Below are 19,125 nucleotides of genomic sequence, written 5' to 3'. Positions count from 1 at the left end.
GATGTTTGTGACATCTCTTGATTTTTTTTTAATGTGGCCAACTAGGCAACATTTTTAAATGCATATATTAAAGTGTGTCTGTGGCAGGCCATCAGTCTGTGTCCTCTAATGTGAATTTCTAGATGCCAGGCACGTAGTGCTCATGGTTGTCAGCTGAGGATGAAGAGGGGAGAAAGGAAACATAACTGGAAGTGCAGGCCTGGGCCACGGATGCCCTGTCTGCAAGGCTAAGGAGCACATGTAATCTCCTGCTTCTGGGCCCCCAGCTTCAAAGGCCCTGTTTGTGCCCCTTCCCTTTTGGTAGCACTGTCAGGACTGAGTTTTTTAAGGACTGAGTTCTGGGGTCACTTCTGTGCCCCACTAAAGCTTGCACTAGCCGACCTCCTACCACAAGGTCTCTGGAAGCTTGGTCAGCAGCCTCAGAAGAGGGAACTTGGCTGATGGCCTGTGAAGCCGGCCCAGGAGGGACAGGCGTGAGGAGAGGCCCGGGCAGCTCCTCAGTGGGAGGGGTGCTTCCTGGCTGGTTCTGCCACCTTCTGCCTGGGCTGTGATGAGGTCTGGACGGCAAGCGGTCTCTCCCCGGACAGCCACACAGCCACCACTGAGGAAAAAGCTGGGGCCTGGTTGTGGAGGAGGCCTGGAGCATTCTCAGAGAAGGAACTCGGAGGAGTTCTAATTAGCAGGAGGAGCTCTGCTGACAGGCTTTCACGGCATTTTGGGATTCAGACTAAAACCACTGAGGACAGTTTACATTTTTGTGGCTCCAGTTAATCAAATATTCATCAAGCACCTACCGTGGTCAGGCTTTATCCTGGCCACTGTGCAGGAATGCAAAGAAGTGTTTACAACCACTCATTCAGCCAATCTGTATGAAGTGTCTACAGGCAGCCACCAGGATGTGGACCCTGTCCTCATGGAGCTTTTTAGCCTGATAAAGATGTCTGGAGGTGCACGGGGCCTGGCTCATAGAAATATTAATAACAGTTGCCATTTGATTGTGAGCCTTCTGAGTATGAGATGCTAGCCATATGGTACCTGTTTGAGACAATAATGCAGGAATCAAATGGACCCTTCATCTGAAGCTCTCGGCAAGTGCCTACCACATACTAGTGCTCCATAAAGGGGTGGCTGCATTATTGTTAACTTGGAAAACTGGGCAGATCCCGAAGAAAGGCCAAGACACAGATGCGTCAGGGAAAACAAGAAGCAAAACAGTTGAGGCCCACTTAGCATATGTTACCCTCATTTTATAGATGAGGACACTGAGGCTCAGAGAGGGGAAGTAGTTTGTTCAGAGTGACACAGCTGCTCTGGAACAGAGCCTACACTTAAATGCTAGTCTGTTTGGCATCAAAGTTCTGTTCTTTCTTCTAAGCCATGTTGCCTCTAAAGAAGTGATTAGTGAACAAAACAAATACCCCTATGACAGGTGAGGCACAGTGCCACCTGGTGAGGTAGGGAGCTTTTGTAAAAGGTGAGGAAATGGGGACTAGTGGAAAGAAGGAACTGCCAGAATTCTGTAACCATAAAGTGGTGGGGTTGGGACCCCAACCCAGGTGTATTGGATGTGGTTTCTCATACTGCTGGGACAGAACAGTAGTCTTCAGGGGTAAAGAGAATGGTCTGCAGATACTCGAAGTTCAGTCACAGGAGAGAGCTGGGCTTCCACGTGACCGGAGGGGCAGACCCCAGAGCAGCATTTACAAGTGCCAGCCAGGGAGGCAAATTCTGGCTCAGTTCAAGGAAGAATATGCTGAAGTGAAAAACCATCTAGCAATGAAACTGCCTTTTGAGAGCTAGCTCCTCATCTCTGGGCCGCTCACATAGGTCTGGATGTTCTAGAAGGAACTCTTGCAGCGTGGGGGAGTTTAGTATCGGGGCTGTGCTTGACAGTCTTGCAGTCGAGAGGATCTGGAATCCTAGTGTAGGGCTGGTCACAGGCGATGCAAGCAGTGGGTGCCCACGAGAAAGAGTAGCTGTAGGATGGGGCTATCTAGGAGGCCTTCCTGGAGGAGGAGGAGGAACTAGAGCAGGACCTAGAAGGCTGGGGAAGGGGAGAGGAGTAGGACTGTGTGAGGTGAACAAGTCCTAGGGCAGTGAGCCCACCTGTCTGGCTGGGCTGTAGGGCTGGTACCTCTTAGCAAAGGGCATTCCCCTGCTCTCTGGAGCTTTTTGAAAAATGGCAGAAATGGAGGCACAGTGAATCCTGAGTCTTTCCCAAAGCCTCATTAAGAGGCTGGTTTCACAACATTGTAAACTGACTATACTTCAGTTTTTTTTTTTTTAAGTAAGTAAGTAAATAAATTAATGAAAATAAATAACATTGCCTAAAAAAAAAAAAATAAGAGGCTGGTTTGGCACCACTTCCCCCTCTTACCTCCAGCCATCCCCTCCTCTCTTCACTTTACCATTCACCCCCTCCCATCGTCCCTTTCAGAAGTGGCAAATTTTGGACATTGGGCTTAGAAAGGCATGCCAAACGTGGTGGCTGAGGGGCAGCCCAGGGCATCTGACGAAGGCCACTTTCCTCACGTTTGGGGCACAGAGCCAGAAGGGGGCAGCCTCAGCTCCTTCCACTGAAGCCAACCTGGGCCTCCTAGGAGCTCCTTGCTGCTCAGGGTGAGCACTGGCTTTAGAGTCAGGCCTGGCTCATCTCCAGTTCCGCTGCTTGTTAGCCTGGGAACTCAGACAACGTGTCTTTCCCCCAGGCCATGTTCTCATCTACCAAAGGGGGATCGATCATTCCTGCCTGGAAGGAGAAGGGACAAGGGACAATCTGCTGACAGGGCCTGGCCTACAGCAGATGTCCCTACAAACGCCTCCCCTCTCTACAGCCTCAGTCTCTCCTCCACGCCGCCGGGTCCCAGCTCTTGTCCCGGTAAGTGGGGAGGGCTACACTCCTTACCAGGTGCAGGGATGTGTGACCTAGCACATCCTCCTGCAGCTGTTGAAGAAGGTGCTATTTTATTGTCTGTTGAGGAAATTGAGTCACAGGGAATGTAAGCAACGTGTCCATTATATGTGGCTGAGCTGCCAAATATCTGATTCCAGAACCCACCCGTTCTTCTCTCTTTGCTGCTTTGTCATCCTCCTTCTCTCCCTATTTCTCTTCTCTTAGGCCTGTGAGCGTCCCTTCCTCCCTCCTCAGCCCTCAGCTGGGCTCTTACGAGTGAAATTACCAGCCCTGGGCCTGATTTGGAGTGAGCGGGCCCAAGAGCTCGAGAAGGGCAGTTTGGAGCTTTGTCACTTCAGAAATGTCCCTCGGGGGCCCTTGGATGCACTCCAGCCCCGCTCAGCAGGGTTCCCTCCATGGGCCCTTCTTTTCTACCTCCATTACTTTTACTTACCCCGGTCCCCTCTGCCTGAAGTGTTCTTCCTACTACTGCTGCTCCGTTTCCATGTTCCCATCTGTCTCGAGGCCCAGCTCACATGCCATCTTTTAAGGGTCCCTCTTTGTCAGCTCCTCCCCAGAGCCCAGGTTCTGTCTGAGTCACCATGCCAAGCTCAGTGCTCTCCCATGCCTGGGAGAGGATGGGCCTTGGAGTTCATTAGGACTGGCAAGAGATTGCCATTGTGAGGAATCCCAGAGGTCAGCCTTCAGATGAAGGAGACCAGGATCCAAGCCTAGACAGCATCACACCCACTCGCCCTGCCCTCTGAGTGGTCGGGAACAGAGAGTACAGACTTTAAAGTTGGACATACTTGAACTGCCATCTCCATCTTGACCGTGGACTGGCTTTGTGACCATGGGCAAGTCACTTGATTTCTCTGACCCTTTGTTTCCTCAGTAGTAAAAATGGGCATTATAATTATAATCCCAGCCTCACAGGAGCAAACCCGGGGGGGAAATTAAACTAAGTTAGAAATCCCATATGTGTAAAGCCCCAAGTACAGGGTTTAGCACACAGTCGGTGTTTAATAAATGCCACTACCCTTCCATCCACAGTTAGAAGGAAAGAACTCTATAACTTCTCTAGTTTTTCAAATATATCTTTAGTTGATAGTGAGCTCCCCTCTCACTGGAGGTATTCAAGCTAGGTCTGGGTGACTGCAGAACAGGAATGTTGTTTAGAGAAATGGACCTTCAATCAGATGGATTTGAGGCTTTGAAACCTTCCAGTTTTTTCCTGCACCGAATTTCTGTGATCCTATGAAGGCTTTGACTCAGATCTCATTAGTCAGTTATTAGAAATCATTTGGGGTTCAGCTTGGATGTCTGCTTAGCTCAGATAAAAGACAGAATACTGCAGGAGTTATGAGCTAATTGAAGGCTTTCTCCCACGAGATGGCAAGGCTAGAAACAAAATCAGGTCCAAGAAGAATTCTAATAGATCCTGTGAAGAGAACCTGGCTGAGATGTTTGAGGCATGAGGCTAAATGTTTAAGTTGAATTTTGGGAAGGCTCCACCATGGCCCGTAGCACGAACCACCTGGGGCAAGGCCTGGGTTTGATGTACCTTTGAATCCCCAGTGCCCAGCACAAGCCAGGCACACAGGAAGTACTCTAGACAGATAATGAGCAAATGACAAGTAGCCTTGGTGCTTCTAGCAGTCGGAGTCCTGAGCTGAGAGACTCTTAGAGCCTCCCTAGAGCCCAAGTGGCAGATTCATACTCAGTGCATGTACGTCTGTGTGTCTGTGTCCAGTACTGTGTGCGTGTGCCAGGCTTCCCAAGAAAGACTCCTCCTGCGTGCTGCTGCTTGCCCTTCTTCCCTCTGCCCCTTCCCCTCCTTCTCCTTCTTCTAGCTCTACTGAAGTGTAGTCAACAGTCATTAAGCTGCACATACTTAAAGTATACAATTTGGTAAGTTTTGACATAGTATGTAACCCATGAGACCAACACCACAATTCAGATAATGAACATATCCATCAACCCACAGTTTCCTCTTGCTCCTTTGTAATCCCCTCCTCTCATGCCTCCCTCTCCCCTCCCTTCCCCAGGCAACCACTGATCTGCTTTCTGTCACTATCAATTACTTTGCATTTTCTAGAATTTTATATAGATGGAATCATACAACATGTACTTTGTGGTGGGGGGGCAGGTCTGGCCTCTTTAACCCAGCATAATTATTTAGAGAGTCATGTTGCTGTGTACATCCATAGTTTATTCCTTTTTATTGCTAAGTAGTATTCTACTGCATAAACCATCATTTGTTTCTCCTTTCATCTGTTGATGGACATTTGTTTTTTCCCTAGTTTTTTGCTATTACAAACAAAGCTGCCGTGAACATTTGTGTATAAAAGCCTTTATATGGATATACCTTCTTGTTCTCTAGGGTAAATACCTAAGAGTGAAATGGAATGGCTAGATAAGTCGCTAAATGTATATTTAAACTTTTAAAAAACTGCAAGAGTATTTCCAAAGTGGCTGTACCATTTTACATTCCCAGCAGCAGTGTATGAGAGTTCTGGTTTCTCCACATCCTCACCAGCACTTGGTATGATCAGTCTTTCTACTGCTAATCATTCTAACAGGTGAATAGTGGCATCTCCTTATGGCTTTAATTTGCATTTTCCTAATGACTAATGACATTCGGCATCTTTTTTGTGTGCTTATTTGCCATATATCTTCTTCGGTAAAGTATCTGTTCAAATATTTTGCATTTAAGTATTTAATCACTTAGTTATTGGTCTCATTATTTTTGAGTTGTAAGGGTTCTTTATACATTCTGGATATAAGTTTTGTCAAACATATATTTTGCAAATATTTTCTCACAATCTGTGTCTTGCCCCAGAGGGCACCGTGGGAGTTTCAGACTCATTGTGCATGTGTACGTGTGGGTGTGTGAGAGAGAGAAAGAGGGTCTGAGAGAGAAAGACTTAGAGAGAGGCTGGCTTCCTGAGAGACTGCAGCCTCTGAATTCAGTCCTTCCCTACTATTATGCAGAGTCACAGGACAGCACCTAGAGGTGCTCAAAGTTCACACATCTCAACAGCTTCATTTTACAAACAGGGAGCCTATTTGAGATCACCCTGAGCTCCCATAGGGTGTAGCATCAGAGGCCACCCAGACCTCTGATCTCTAGAGGAAGAGGGTCCATGCTGGGTACCTTAATGACTTCAGTCACTTTCCCTGTGACTCTAGGCGAGTCAGGTCACCTTTCCGAGCCTCCCTCATCTTGTCTGTACAATGGGCACAGCAGTGCCTTCCTATGGGTGAGAGGCCGGTGCGGAGCTTCCTAGCTGACCGTCCCAACTCCAAGCACAAGGAGTGTGTCGGCACCATCTATCTGTTGCCATCAAAAGGCCTTTCAGAGACAGAGAAGAAGGGACCATGCGCTCATTAAGGAAGGTTTGTCGAGCTCCGTGCTGTGCCGGGCCAGTTTGGGATGCACCGGCTGGAACAGTGCAGGGCATCCTCTTGTGCTTTGCTCTGGGCTGTGTGAAGCCTGGCTGAGGGCATCATTGCCTCTTCTGCCAGGGCCCTTTCACAGTTCACCAGCGGTACACATGCTGCTCAAGCCAGATGCCCCTGTATGTGTGTGTATGTGTGCACGTGCTCATAGACTTAGAAACCCTCAAAAGATGGAAAAATTGTGGTCCACAGAAGATGTGTGTAGCCAGCCTGTGTCCTGCTGATGTAAGAAGTGCTCCAAAAGGAGCATGGCAATGGAACCACCATGAAGGGAGCCGTGAACTCTGTCTTCTGTGGAGGCATGGGCGTCCATGTTTGAATAGAGCTTGGAAGACAAGTAGGTAGAAGAAGCGTGGAACGGCTTTCTAGGCAGAGGGCACCCCATTGGCAAAAGCATGGTGAGCCCACAAGGTGAATCAGTGAGGATGGCTGGGAAGATGTGATTGAGGCGAGGCTGACAAGGAGGGCAGAGGCCAGGTTGTCACGCAGCTCTGTGAGGTGGGGCGCTACCTCCACACATAGATGGGAGCACTGAGGTCCCAACAAGTCAAGAGAGGTGTGCCCTCAGGCCTGTGAGTCAGTGGCAGAGCGGAGTGTCCAGGTTCCTAGTTCTGCACTGCCTCTACTGTGCTGGCCTGTGTCGCAGGAGATGGATGGTGGCGCTCCCTCAGGGCCCTTTTCTTGATACCTTGATTGACTATGTGGGGTTCTGAGAACTCAGATCACCTGGTTGGCTGCCTGACTTCCTTCAGCTGGTGTTTGCTAGGCCTGGATTCTGAATCCAGTCCTGTTCCTGGCACCTGGGGAGACTCCGAGCCCCTGAAGGCACGATGCCCATTTCCCTTTTGGCCCTCGCAGGCTGAGCGGCAGCGCACCAGATTCTCGAGCCCAGGTGCTGCTGCTCACAGCACACTGGCCAGACGGCCTCTGCCACTCTGGTCACTTGCATGTTTTAAGCTGGATGTATTGCCCGCCTCTGAACAAAGATAGGGTTCTGTCATCAAGGAAGGAGGGGAGATGAACATTGGGTGGGCGGCGATTAGTGCACATCACCTCCACTCCCCAGAGACCTGGGCATCTCTCTGCTTCCCCACAGCTTGTCTCTTCCAGGCCCTGAAGAGTCTACCCCCTGCATTTCTCCCAAAGCCATCTTTTCTTCATCACTTCCTCTTCTCCCATCTTAGCTCTCCTGGTGCCTCTCATCCCCTCCCAGCCCATTCCAACAGAGCTGCTACAGGATTATCGTCTATAACCTAAACCTGACCTTGCCCTTCATCTGCTCAGAACATCTTCCTGTAGTCTCAAAACTGTTCCCCTAGCACCTGGTCTCCTCTCTGCTCCCTTTTGGCCCCTACACTGGTGTCTAGTGTACCCCGCCCTTTATCTCCCCTACTCCTCCGTGCCTCTGCAGTGTTAGCCCTGCCACCTGTGCTGAATCCAGAATGCTCCTCCCCAGATGGCTCTGCATCCATCCTCAGAAGCCTGCTCCTGAGTTCTGCAGAGAGACTCCCTCTCTCTTCTGCTCAGCCCCTCCCTGACACACGCTTTGATTACTGGGGCTATCAGGGAGGACCCAGTGCACAGACACTTGGTGAACACTGACTGAGATGGCCCTACCAGGGCTGCCGCACAGATAAGAAGGGCTGATGAGGAGAGGGGAGAAGCTTAGGGAGACTTGCTTTCAATCTTGGAGCTGGGCCACTTTTGAGCTAGGTCTTTCCAGGAGGCCTCAGTTTCCCTCCTTGCCTCTCGGGGGTGAAGACACTTATCGCAAGGCCAAAGAGACACAGAAAGATCATCTTGGGTAATTCTTGTGTTTGAGCTTGAATTCCTTGCCTTTCAAGAGGCAAGGCTAAATGCCCAGGTTTTGTCCAGGGGAAAACACAGCTGCTGTGCGTGTGTGATGTGGGGAGAATCAGCTGGCAGCTCAGCCCTTTAGGAAGGCAGTGTGGCAGCATGTTTACACTCTTTGACCCCATAAATCTACTGCTGGGGAATCCATCCTGAGAAAATAATTCTAAATACAGAAGAATCATTATGCACGAAGATGTCTACTGTAGCGTTCTTTTTGATAGTGAGAAAGTCTACATGTTCAACAGAGGGGGATGTTACGGTAACCATGATGGATCCATGGAATGTTATACAGCCCATAAAATACTTTTTATACAGAATATGCCCTATTATTGGCAGTTCATAAATTACGTTAAATTTTTCAGAGATATAATGGTGCCTCTATACCATGGTTCTAACTATGTAAAAATAACAATCTCCCCGCAGAAAAAGAGGATTTTTTTTCCTGTGCTTAGAAAAAAACCTAGAAGGAGCAGCAATCAAATTAATCAGGGGTTTATCTTTGAGTAGCAGATTGAAGGCTTTTTAAAAAAAAAAGGTATGTGCTACTTTTACAGCTATAATGACAACTTTCATAAATATAACTCTAGTTAACATTTCAAAATTATCCAGTTGGAGGTAATTCTGTGACCATGTTGGGATGAATTACTCACTTGTCTGGGCCTTGGTTTATAAAATTAGGGAAAGAAATGATCGCTCATTGGGCAGCGTGTGCCAGCCTCCTTTCGGGCATTATCTGATTAAACCTTCGCAGCTGAAACCCCATGTTGCAGACGAGGAAGCTAAAGCCCATGGTCAGTCCTCTGCTGAGAACTAGGTTCGGCAGCTGGATTATGCCCTAGGAAGAGCCCCTGCCTGGCACGCCGCCCCGGGAGCCCCTGTGATTATGGAGATCTTGGCCTGCTCGGGGCCAAGAGGTGGGGGAGAGGACACCTGAGAGCACTGTGTCAACACAGCCGTGTAGGAGTTTACCTTACAGGCCGGGGAGGCCGGGTTTGCCGGCAGGTGGGAAGGAGAAAGCTCTTGCTGACTGCAGCCAGAGTGCTGGTCTCTGCTGTGGCTTTCTGGACCCAACAGCCTTTTCCTGAACTGGATTTCCCCCTCAGCCTGAGTCCCCTGTTCTGTGTTCCCTGCCTCCCTGTGTGTCCAGTGCCCTGGGTTCAGAGCTGCAAGGGTTTGAGTCCCAGCTCCACCAGTGATTTACCTGGGGCCTTGGGCCAGTGCCACCTCTTCCCCTGACCTCAGATCCTCTGCTCATAAAGTGGGACTGGACTAGACTAGCGATTCGAAACTCCAGTGCTAGGCGGCTGACGAACACAACAGCCCAGGTCTAAGAGCAAGGGCACTGGTAAGAACTGGGAGAGAGGAGCCACTTCTCAGCCTTAGCCCATCACTGCCAGACAAGAATGTGGGCCCAGAGCTGCAGGGTGTTTGGGGTTGTTAAGTACAAGCTAGAAATCTAGAGGGTTTAAGTATGAAATCTCTCAATTTATAAGTGTTGACTGAAATTAAAATACCCAAAGGAAAGTGGCCTTACAGCCACAGTACGGGCTATGGGCTGCCACTTTGGGGCTTCTGGAATCACCTGCCTCTGAGCACCTCTGGCTTTGATCCTCTGGTTCCTGGACTCCTGGTCTGCAGGTGCTCCTGGAGGTAGCTCCGGGCACAGTGAGGCCCAGGCCTGCGAGAGCAGAAAGGCCAGTCTGCTAAGGGGGAGAGGCCCTCAGTTTGGCTCCCCTGGGCCCCCATACATGCCCTCCGCTGACACACAGGCCTTGAAAGCCTCTGGCCTGCTGCCTGGGCTTGTGTGCTGGGCACTGTGCTTGGCAGCCTGACCCTCACAGCCCCACTTTACCGTCGTGACAGTGGCTAACCTCACGTACACGTAAGGAAACTGGCCCTGATTGTGGCTGGCCCGGAGGCACACAGCACCCAGCTGAGCTGGGATTTGAATCCAGGAGCGTCTGACTCTACTCCCTGAGCTCCTGCATTGAGTCCTCACGCCCCTCAGAGGGGTCGGCTGGTGCCGGTGCTAATGGCACTGTTTAGGACACGGAGCCAAGCACATACAGATGAGTGTGTTAGGTGTGCACACTTGTGCGTGAACACAGCTGGACCTACTGTGTGCATATCTGTGTTCTGGGAACCTGTGCTTAGTACAGTCAACTCTCATTATTTGCAATAGTTATGTTCTATAAAGCTGCTGCAAACCCTGAGTTAGTGTGAAACCATTGCTCTTGAGGGAAAACACAGGGTTAACTTCCTGGGAGCCTCTGGTTCTAACATTTTAATCAACTGACCAGTACGTAACCTTGTTTTCTTTATTTGTTTTTCTGTTTAAAAACGCCTTCTTCAATATATGTTGTTGATAACATTCACATTGAACTTGTGCCAACAGCACTATAACTAAACACCTGAACAAAGCTTACCTGACACATATTTTCTTCGTAAGGTGTGTCACAGCCTTCCCGAGCTTAGGAACCCTGGACAGCACTTCAGCACAATGCTTGGTTGGGGCCATTTTAAATCGCAAAATCTGCCCCCCTCCCCCACAAAAAAAGCACAAAAGTGTTTTAAAAAATGGATCTAAATCGACCACAAAAAGAACACTTGTTTATGAGAAATAAAACAAGAAGTTTGCTTTGTTCCATCTCATCTGGGAACGTGGGCATCAGGCAACTCAGAGTTTTAATGGCTCTGCATGTGTGCGCCGACGACCATGAAGGAACAGGGTCCTGATTTGAGGCGTTCAAATGAATGTCAGCCAGTAGGTGAATTCACAGAAACAGAATCTGCAAACAATGAGGATCCACTGTAATTGCTGGGTCTTTCATCTTTCTCCGGGGTCTGCTGTCAGGATTTGAGGTTGTTGATACAATGGATTTCCTGGGTGTGGAGGTGTAATCTGGGGAGGCCGCTGGAATCGTTTCTGAGTTCCACTCTCAGCATTACCACCTACTTGCCACGTGCCCTCATGCAAGTTCTCTGGCCTCTGGAACCTGAGTTTCCTTGGTGGTAAAATGGAGAGAACACCCCCTAACCTGTGGGGGGACATAAGGGTGAATTGAGGGAATAAATATGGAGCGGCCAGGACAGTGCCTGGCGAGAGACTGATGAAATGGCAGCTTTAAGACTGTGCTGCTTTCATGTTTTTCCTTCAGATGCAGGTTTTAAGAGTTTTGCACTCAAGACCCTGCTAGCTACTGAGGATTTGTAGATGAATAAAACCCTGGCTTAAAATCTAGCAGGAGAGACAGACCCAACTAAATAGGACACCATGTGTAAAAAGGGCTATAATAATATAAATTAAGTACCACAAAGATTTTTTGCCCCATTTTAACTTGCTAAGAAGCCCACACTTACTTGGGTAGTGACATCAACCCAAGTGAGTGCAGAACCAACTATTTATCCAGCAAATACTTGTTGAGGGCCTGTAGTGCGCTAGGCACTGGGGACTACACTAAGAACAAAACGGGCAAATATCCTTACCTTCCTGGAGCTCATAGAGACAATAAACAAAATCAATAAATACGTAATTATATTAGCAGTTGCCAAGGACTGTGAAGAAAATTAAGCATGGGAAGAAAGAGAGGGACCCATCACTGATATACAAACCACTGTAATATTTCAGATTAAGATTTTAGGGTAGGATAAAGATGTAACATATGTGAATAACATTAAGAATAAGACTAGATAGGTAAATAAATCAGTGCTGTTTATGGAGTGCTTTCCCTATGCCAGGTCCTTGCTAGGCATTTAGCATGTGTTATTGCTAACTGTGACTGTACTCCGGCACACCAACTGTGATTAGCCCCATTTTACAGATAAGAAGATTGAGGCTTAGCGAAGTAAAGCGGCATTGCCACTGGCATAAAGGTAGAGTGATGGGGTTTGGAATTCAAATCCAGGCATATTTGAGCCCAAAGCCATGGTTTCTTTCTGTTAAGTTGGCCTCTTGGCAAAGGGGAAAAACTCATTCTGAGACAAAGGGCTTTTAATATAGGACATAGATGTTTCCAGAATCTTCCCCCTTAAAACATTTTTAAATGCTCACTTTAGCTAACTTAAGGGGTGGGGTAGCTTCTCCGGAGCTGGAAGTCTTCTTGGGAGAGGGGTTTATAATTACCCACCATCCTCCAGCAAGCGTGAGCTATGTTGGGCCTTGTCAAAGGCCCTGCAACTTAGCAAAGGAAAAAGAATTCAGCTTGACAGGGGAAATGCCACTGGAAATTGGCTGAACAGGAATCACCTGCTGAGGATGGCAGGGAGCTGGCAACTGGAGAAAGAAAGTGGGTCTGAGAGGAGAGGAAAAGGATGCTGATGTGGGATCGACATGGCTCCTGGACTAAACAGGAACGGTTGGGTGAGCCTGTATCTCCTCGCAAAGCCACCAGGAGCCTCAAGAAGATAGATGAAACTTGGCTTCCAACAGGAGTGGCGTGCCCAGGGTGGTCGGTGAGACTGGAATCAGCTGGCCCACCTTCAGTCTCATGTCCCCTGCTCCTACAGCTCACATTATGGCCTTTGGCACGTCCTCGGTTTTCTGCTTAGAAAATGTGGCAGTTGGAATAGATTGTCAGGAAATGCCAGGAGAGAGAAAGAGTGAGAAAGAGAGAGAATGCAAGAGACAGCATGAATTTACGTGGTTCCCTGTTTTGGATTCCCAGGGAGACAGAAGCCCTCTGACTCCATGGAAACGCATGTGGTCCCAGGCAGGTCAGAGGATGTTGTGCTTTCCTTTAGCCGTTTGGTCCTTGTGTACCACGGGTCCTTCAATCTCGTGCCAGCAAAGCACAGCACATGTAGGATGACTTGGGTAAGCGCTGAGGGCACCGTCTTTCCTCTGTCTTGGGACCCCCCCCCCTTGCAGGTTCCCGACTGGGTAGTCCTCTATCCTTACAGCAAACCCCCTGCAATAATGTTTCTTTTAGCATTCATTTTAGGGGGATCTTTATTTCCCCTGAAGAACTACTCTGCTCGCCGCTCTCCCCTAACTGTAAGAACAAGAAGATTAAGTATAATTTCTCTTTCTGCTTTGGTGGCCAGGAAGCTCAGAGTGGAAAGTGAACCTCATTATCACCACCATGTCTGTGTGTGCAGTCAGGCTGTGACATCCCTACTTCCTCAGGGCTCGATTTCAGTGTATATTTTACTATGTTATTTGTGAGCTGCCTTAAAGTTGTTGGGACTTCTGGCTTATCCTCGGCTTTCCTTTCATGGTTTCTTTACTCAAAAAGCCACCCTTTGTTCTTACTTTATTGAACTTTTGCCTGATTCAGATGGGGGCGTGGGGTGGGGGCTGTAAAGCAGCAGCCTCATCACTAGAGTCGGGAGTTGCGCTCCCAGCCCACACTCTGTCCCCCACTTGCTGGCGAGCTTCAGACAAATCACATGCTCAGTGAGTTTCAGTTTCTCTCTGTAAAATGATGGCCTGTGACAGTCTACCCAAGAGCCTCTGCATTCTAGAATTCTGTGTATTAGCGTCTATAGGCACCTGGGGTCAGTGCAGGGGAGAAGCAGACACTGACTCAAGGATCCTAAGAACTAAGGCAGAGATCTGGGGAAAAAGAGAGAATCCGTAAGGTCAGAGGCCCTATCCTATGAGGCTTCAGAGCTGGGACCTCAGGGGGAGGTGGTGGGGAGAGAAGCCAGGCGGAGGCTTGAAAGCTCTATCAGTTGGGAAGCCCAGGGAGGCATATGCTGTGGCCAAGGTCCCTGAAGGGCTTCCATCTGCCAGGAGCCACTTACTAGGCAGCTGCCAAGCTGGGGCTTGCGCCGTGGGCTGTCTGTCCCCCACACCTCCCATGGCAGTCTGCAGAGGGGCACAGCTGTACAGCAAAGGGATAGAAACCAGGGTTACTTCTGCTGACCTTCCTCATATAGGAGACCTGCCAGGCATTGCCCCGGAGAGCCGCCGCCAGACAGTCGGCCTGGTAGAGGTTCTAGTAATTTCAGAGTCACCCCCTGGGTCTGCTTGGCTGATCCTAAAGCAAGGAATGCCTCTGAAAAAGAAGAAATGATCCCCTTCAAGAGGTATTGGTAGTAATAGCGAGAAATGTTCCATCCTCTGTTTGTCTAAGAACTTCCCCTGTCCCTCCATTCACTATCCTGGTTGAGTCATGAAGAGACAGGCAGGGTGGTTCTCGCTGAATGCCTGAGGTGGCTGCGACTCAAACAGGTCAAGGGCCCACGGTCACTGAGAGGGACCATGTGATGATGTGATGTGGCTCGAGGAGCTGAGGGTCTCTCGGTGCTGGGCTCGCACAGTACCCGGTTCCCCTGCTGTCAGAAGGGTTGTACATGGTGGTCCTCATGGTGAGGGCTTCTCCTTTGCCCACGTGGCTGATTCCTGGAGGGACATGGAGAGACCTACACTGGTTACGGAGAAGATACATGAAAGAATTTCTTTTTGAATAATCTCCCTTTCTCTGCTAACGTCCTGTTTCTGTGATGTGCTGCTTTTTTTTTTTCCAGGAACTATATTATTTTATTTTATTTATTATCTTTTTATTGAAGAGTAGTTGATTTGCAATATTGTATTTTACAGCTTAGCAATTCAGTATTTTTGCAGATTATCTTCCATTATAGGTTATTACAAGATAATGGGTATAACTCCCTGTACTTTACGTATATCCCTGTTGTTTATCTATTTTATATATAGTAGTTTGTATCTGTTAATCCCATATTCCTAATTTGCCCCTCCTGCTTCCTCTCCCCTTTGGTAACCACAAGTGTGTTTTCTGTATCTGTGAATCTGTTTCTATTTTGTATATAGATTCATTTGTATTACTTTTAGATTCACATATAAGTGATATCTCATAGTATTTGTCTTTCTCTGTCTGACTTATTTCACTAAGCATAATATTCTCTAGGTCCATCTGCATTGTTGCAAATGGCAATATTTCATTCTTTTTTATGGCTGAATAATATTCATTGCATGCTTATAGACCACATCATCTGCTAGTAAGCACTTGGGATGCTTCCATGTCTTGGCTACTTGTAAATAGTGCTGCTTTGAACACTGGGGTGCATGTGTCTGTTCAAGTTAGTGTTTTCATGTTTTCTGGATATATACCCAGGAATGGGATTGCTGGGTGATACAGTAGTTCTATGTTTAGTTTTTTAAGGAACCTCCATACTGTTTTCCACAGTGGCTGCACCAGTTTACATTCCCACCAACAGCATAGGAGAGTTCCCTTTCCTCCACATGCAATGTCCTGCTTTTGTGGAAGCATGAGGAGCCCAGGATGCGGGGATATAACCCCCGCATCTCCATCATGGTATTTTAGAGTCTCCTGGGAAAGTAGATTTTTCCTTTTTCACGCAGCGTAACGGTATGTGCCCCAGTTCTGTCGTACTATGAGACCTTCATGATGCAGTAGAAACGCAGGCGCTTATGACCTGGAAGCCCAGGTGTGACCTTGAGTGATCTTGAAAGCTCTGCATCTTCAGGTTTCCCATGTGTCCGATGGATCAGTCTCCACCTGCCTCCCTCCACAGGGACTCTGTGAGGATCAGATGGGGTTGGGGATGTGCCAAACCTTCAAAAGGGGCAGCCTTAGTCTCATGTCTCCTCCAGGCTGACTCAGAGTCAGGAGCACCAGGAAGGCACCCATTCTGGGCCCGGCTGCCTGCAGTCAGGCAGGAGAGATGCTTCTCATTCCTGTCCTGTCGCTGCCTGCTGAGCCAGGATGCTGGGCTATTCCCTTCGCCTTCCTGGACCATGCTTGTCTTTTTACAATGGTGTATATATATATATAAAATATACATCACATACATGTATATATATTATTAAGATATATTCACATACCATAAAATTCACCCTTTAAAAATGTACAATACAAAGGGTTTTGGTACATTCAAAGTTGTGTATCCATCACCACTATGTAATTCTAAAAATTTTTCATCAATCCAGAAAGAAACCCTGTACCCATTAACAGTCATTGCCTATTCCTCCGTCCCCCAGCCCTTGGCAACGGCTAATAGATTTCTGTCTCTATGGATTTGCCTCTTCTGGACGCTTCATATAAATGGCATCACAACATGTGGCCTTTTGTGTCTGGCTTCTTTCATTTGGCGTAATATTGTCAAGGTTCATCCACGTTGTAGCATGTGTTAATACTTCGTGCTTCTTTATGACTAAATGTTATTCCATTGTATGTATAGACTGCATTTTATTTAGCCTTTCATCCGTTGATGAGCATTTGGGTTATTTCCTCCTTTTGGCCATTGTGAATCGCACTACTATGAACATTCCTGTACCAACTTTTGTTTGATCACCTATTTTCTATTCTTTGGGGTATATACCCACTAGGGGAATTGCTAGGTCATTTGTGTTTAACTTTTTGAGGAGCTACCAGACTGTTTTCCATGGTGACTGCACCATTTTACATTCCCACCAGCCACACACAAGGGTTTCAGTTTCTCCACATCCTTGCCCATACTTGTTATTGTCTTTTTGATTACAGCCATCCTAGTGGATGTGAAGTAGTATCTTATTGCCAACTTCATTCTGGGCTTGCCTGCTTGTGTGTTCGGTTTGGCTCTGGGCGTGGGCTTCTGGGGAAGATAGGCTTGCTGTGTTGGGAGGCTTGGAGTACTGCCTTGGACTAAATGATTCTTGCAGTGTGGCTCTTTTCTACTCCTGTGCTGCATTGAAGTGATGGAGACTGGGCTGTGATGCAAATAAATTGATTGTGTGTGTGTGTGTGTGTGTGTGTGTGTGTATTTTTTTTTTTTTACATACACATGGTGTAGATTTTTAGCCTATAAAATCCTTTAGAAAATGCAGCCTTATTTCAGACCTTCCATATGTAGAACAGATGGGTGGTTTCGAAACCACTGGGCTCGATGCCCTCCAAGCTCTGGAATCTGAGTCTAACCACTAGAGACTTCCTGCCTAGCAGCCTCCTCAGCCCTCACTCCTATCCTGGTTGCCTGGGAAGAGGGAGTGCTTGCAGCATTTGACCAAGCTGTGGGTCTGCCCCGGGCTGTGCTGAGGTTGCTGCAGTGAGGAGTCCAGTGGCTCCATCTGTGGTTCCAGCTCTGAGAGCAGTTTGTGCAGGAAACAGGAAGCAAACTGGAAAAATGCCACCACCGCGTCCCTCCCCAAGTCGGGGAAGAAGGGTCCTGGGTTTCGCTGGTGATTCAGGGAAGTGTAGTGGCTGATGAGGTCGTGAAGCCAGTGGGAGGTCCACGTGAGTAGCCCTCACAGCACTAATCCCCTGAGATCCAGGGATGGCTGCTGGAACCCTCCCGGCTGTCTTCCACCTTCCAATTCCCTCTGCATTAGCATTCTAGGAGCACCAGGCGCCCTGCTGTTTGACGGGCAGGCAGAATGTTCTGCATTCTAGTGTTGCCTTGGCAGGGAGACGATTCCTCCCAAGTCGGTCTGTTCTGTTGGTTGCATTGCTCTGCTTTCCACCGCTGTAAGAGGCCTGAGTCATCAGACACAGACTGTTCTGTTCCCTTGGATTTTAGGATAGCTTTCTTCTTTTATCGATGGCTAATTCTTTGGGGAAAAAAAGATAACTTATAGTACATACAGGGACTTTCACTTAGCTGGAATATTAGATTGACCCAAGCGCCTGCTTTCTCCCCCATGACTTGCTGGTAGAATAAAATGCCATAGTGTCTCCTTGGAGGATGCAGCTTCTTAGTTTTACAGATGGAGAAACTGAAATCTAGGAGTTCTAGTGATTGAAAGGGAAGGAAGCATCAACTGGAAGTCTATCATTTCATTAACAGCCCTAGAATCAGAGAATGTTGGACCCAGAAGCATCTCAGAGACCATCTAATCCAACCCCCTTGGTCTATCAATCGTGCCTGTTTAAACCATTGTGTTACTAACAGTTGTGTGTTGATTATGTTTATTTTATGAACTCCAGAGGGTGGTTTTCCCTGAATTTCAACCCAAGGCATGGCCTGCTAAGTGGTCAAGAGAGTAAGTGATGGGAGAAGTCCCAGGAGGGAAGGCCTGGCAGGCAGAGCCTTACCGAAAGTGTGATGTATACAGGAGGACAGGGCTGGGCAGGGCAGGGCAGGTGCTGCCGGCTGGGCAAACAGCTTGTGCAAAGATGTGGGAGGAACTTACAGGGCTTTCCTCAGGGGTCAGCAAGCAGCTGTGAGTCAGTTGGAAAGGTTATAGACGAGAGGGCCTTGAATGCCAGGATCGAGAGCTTTGCCCTAATATTTACTCAACTGGGGGCCTCTGATGAGTTTTGGGGTTCCAGGCCTTTTTCTCTATTGCTCCTGCTGCTGCCCTGACCCAGGCCCTTCTAATTTTCGGATAACCTTCTAACTGATCTGTCTGCCTCTATTCTTGCACCTTTCCAGCTATAGTCCACAAAAGCCCCTGCTTAGGAGCTTTCTCAAATGTAAATCTGATTCTGTCCATCCCCCTTTTAAGCCCTTCCATGGCTCGCTATTGCCCAGTGGACAAGATCCTGGCTTTTGTGGCTCTGTATAACCTGCCTACACCCCGCTTCTGCAGCCTCACTCTCGCTGTGCCTCTGCCTGTCCCAGGTCGCCTAGTTTCCTGAGCAGTCACGCTATTGAATCACTCACTGCTTTTGCCCAGGCTTCTCCATCCCTCCCACTCACTTTCTCTGCCTGGTGAACTCCTATTCATCCTTCAAGACTCAACGTAAATTTTCTTTTGGAGAAGCTTTCCCTGACCCTCCTGAAGCCACCATTAAGCCCTGAATGTGCTTCTGTTTTGAAACTCATATTGCGTTGCAGTTATCTACCTCCAAAATCCTGGCAGTTCCCATTTTGAGTGTTGTGTGGTGGGCCCTGGGCTAAGCCCCATGCATGCGTTACCCCGTGTTATTCTCACAGTAACCATATGAGGTGCATTGAGTTAGAGCCCCACTTACAGATGAGGAAGCGAAGGCTCAGAGAAGTGGCGTGACTTGCCC

At 48.3% G+C, this 19,125-nt stretch overlaps 1 protein-coding gene across 7 annotated transcripts in view; it reads left to right on the top strand.

Moving 5' to 3' along the window:
• The window catches only part of SNPH (syntaphilin), a 39,543-nt gene that overhangs the window by 6,018 nt on the left and 14,400 nt on the right, over positions 1 to 19,125 (top strand). For 2 of the 7 annotated variants that reach the window (XM_074347062.1, XM_074347063.1), the window contains exon 3: positions 2,709 to 2,878. The exons of the other annotated variants lie outside the window; for them this stretch is intronic. The gene's annotated coding sequence lies outside the window, so the exon portion shown is untranslated. The remainder of the gene's footprint in view (positions 1 to 2,708; positions 2,879 to 19,125) is intronic. 7 annotated transcript variants of the gene reach the window in all.

This window comes from Camelus bactrianus, chromosome 19 (genome assembly GCF_048773025.1).
Source record: "Camelus bactrianus isolate YW-2024 breed Bactrian camel chromosome 19, ASM4877302v1, whole genome shotgun sequence".
In the NCBI taxonomy this organism is placed as follows: domain Eukaryota; kingdom Metazoa; phylum Chordata; class Mammalia; order Artiodactyla; family Camelidae; genus Camelus; species Camelus bactrianus.
Note: the sequence above shows the minus strand (reverse complement) of the source record. Positions and strands in the feature narration are given on the sequence as shown.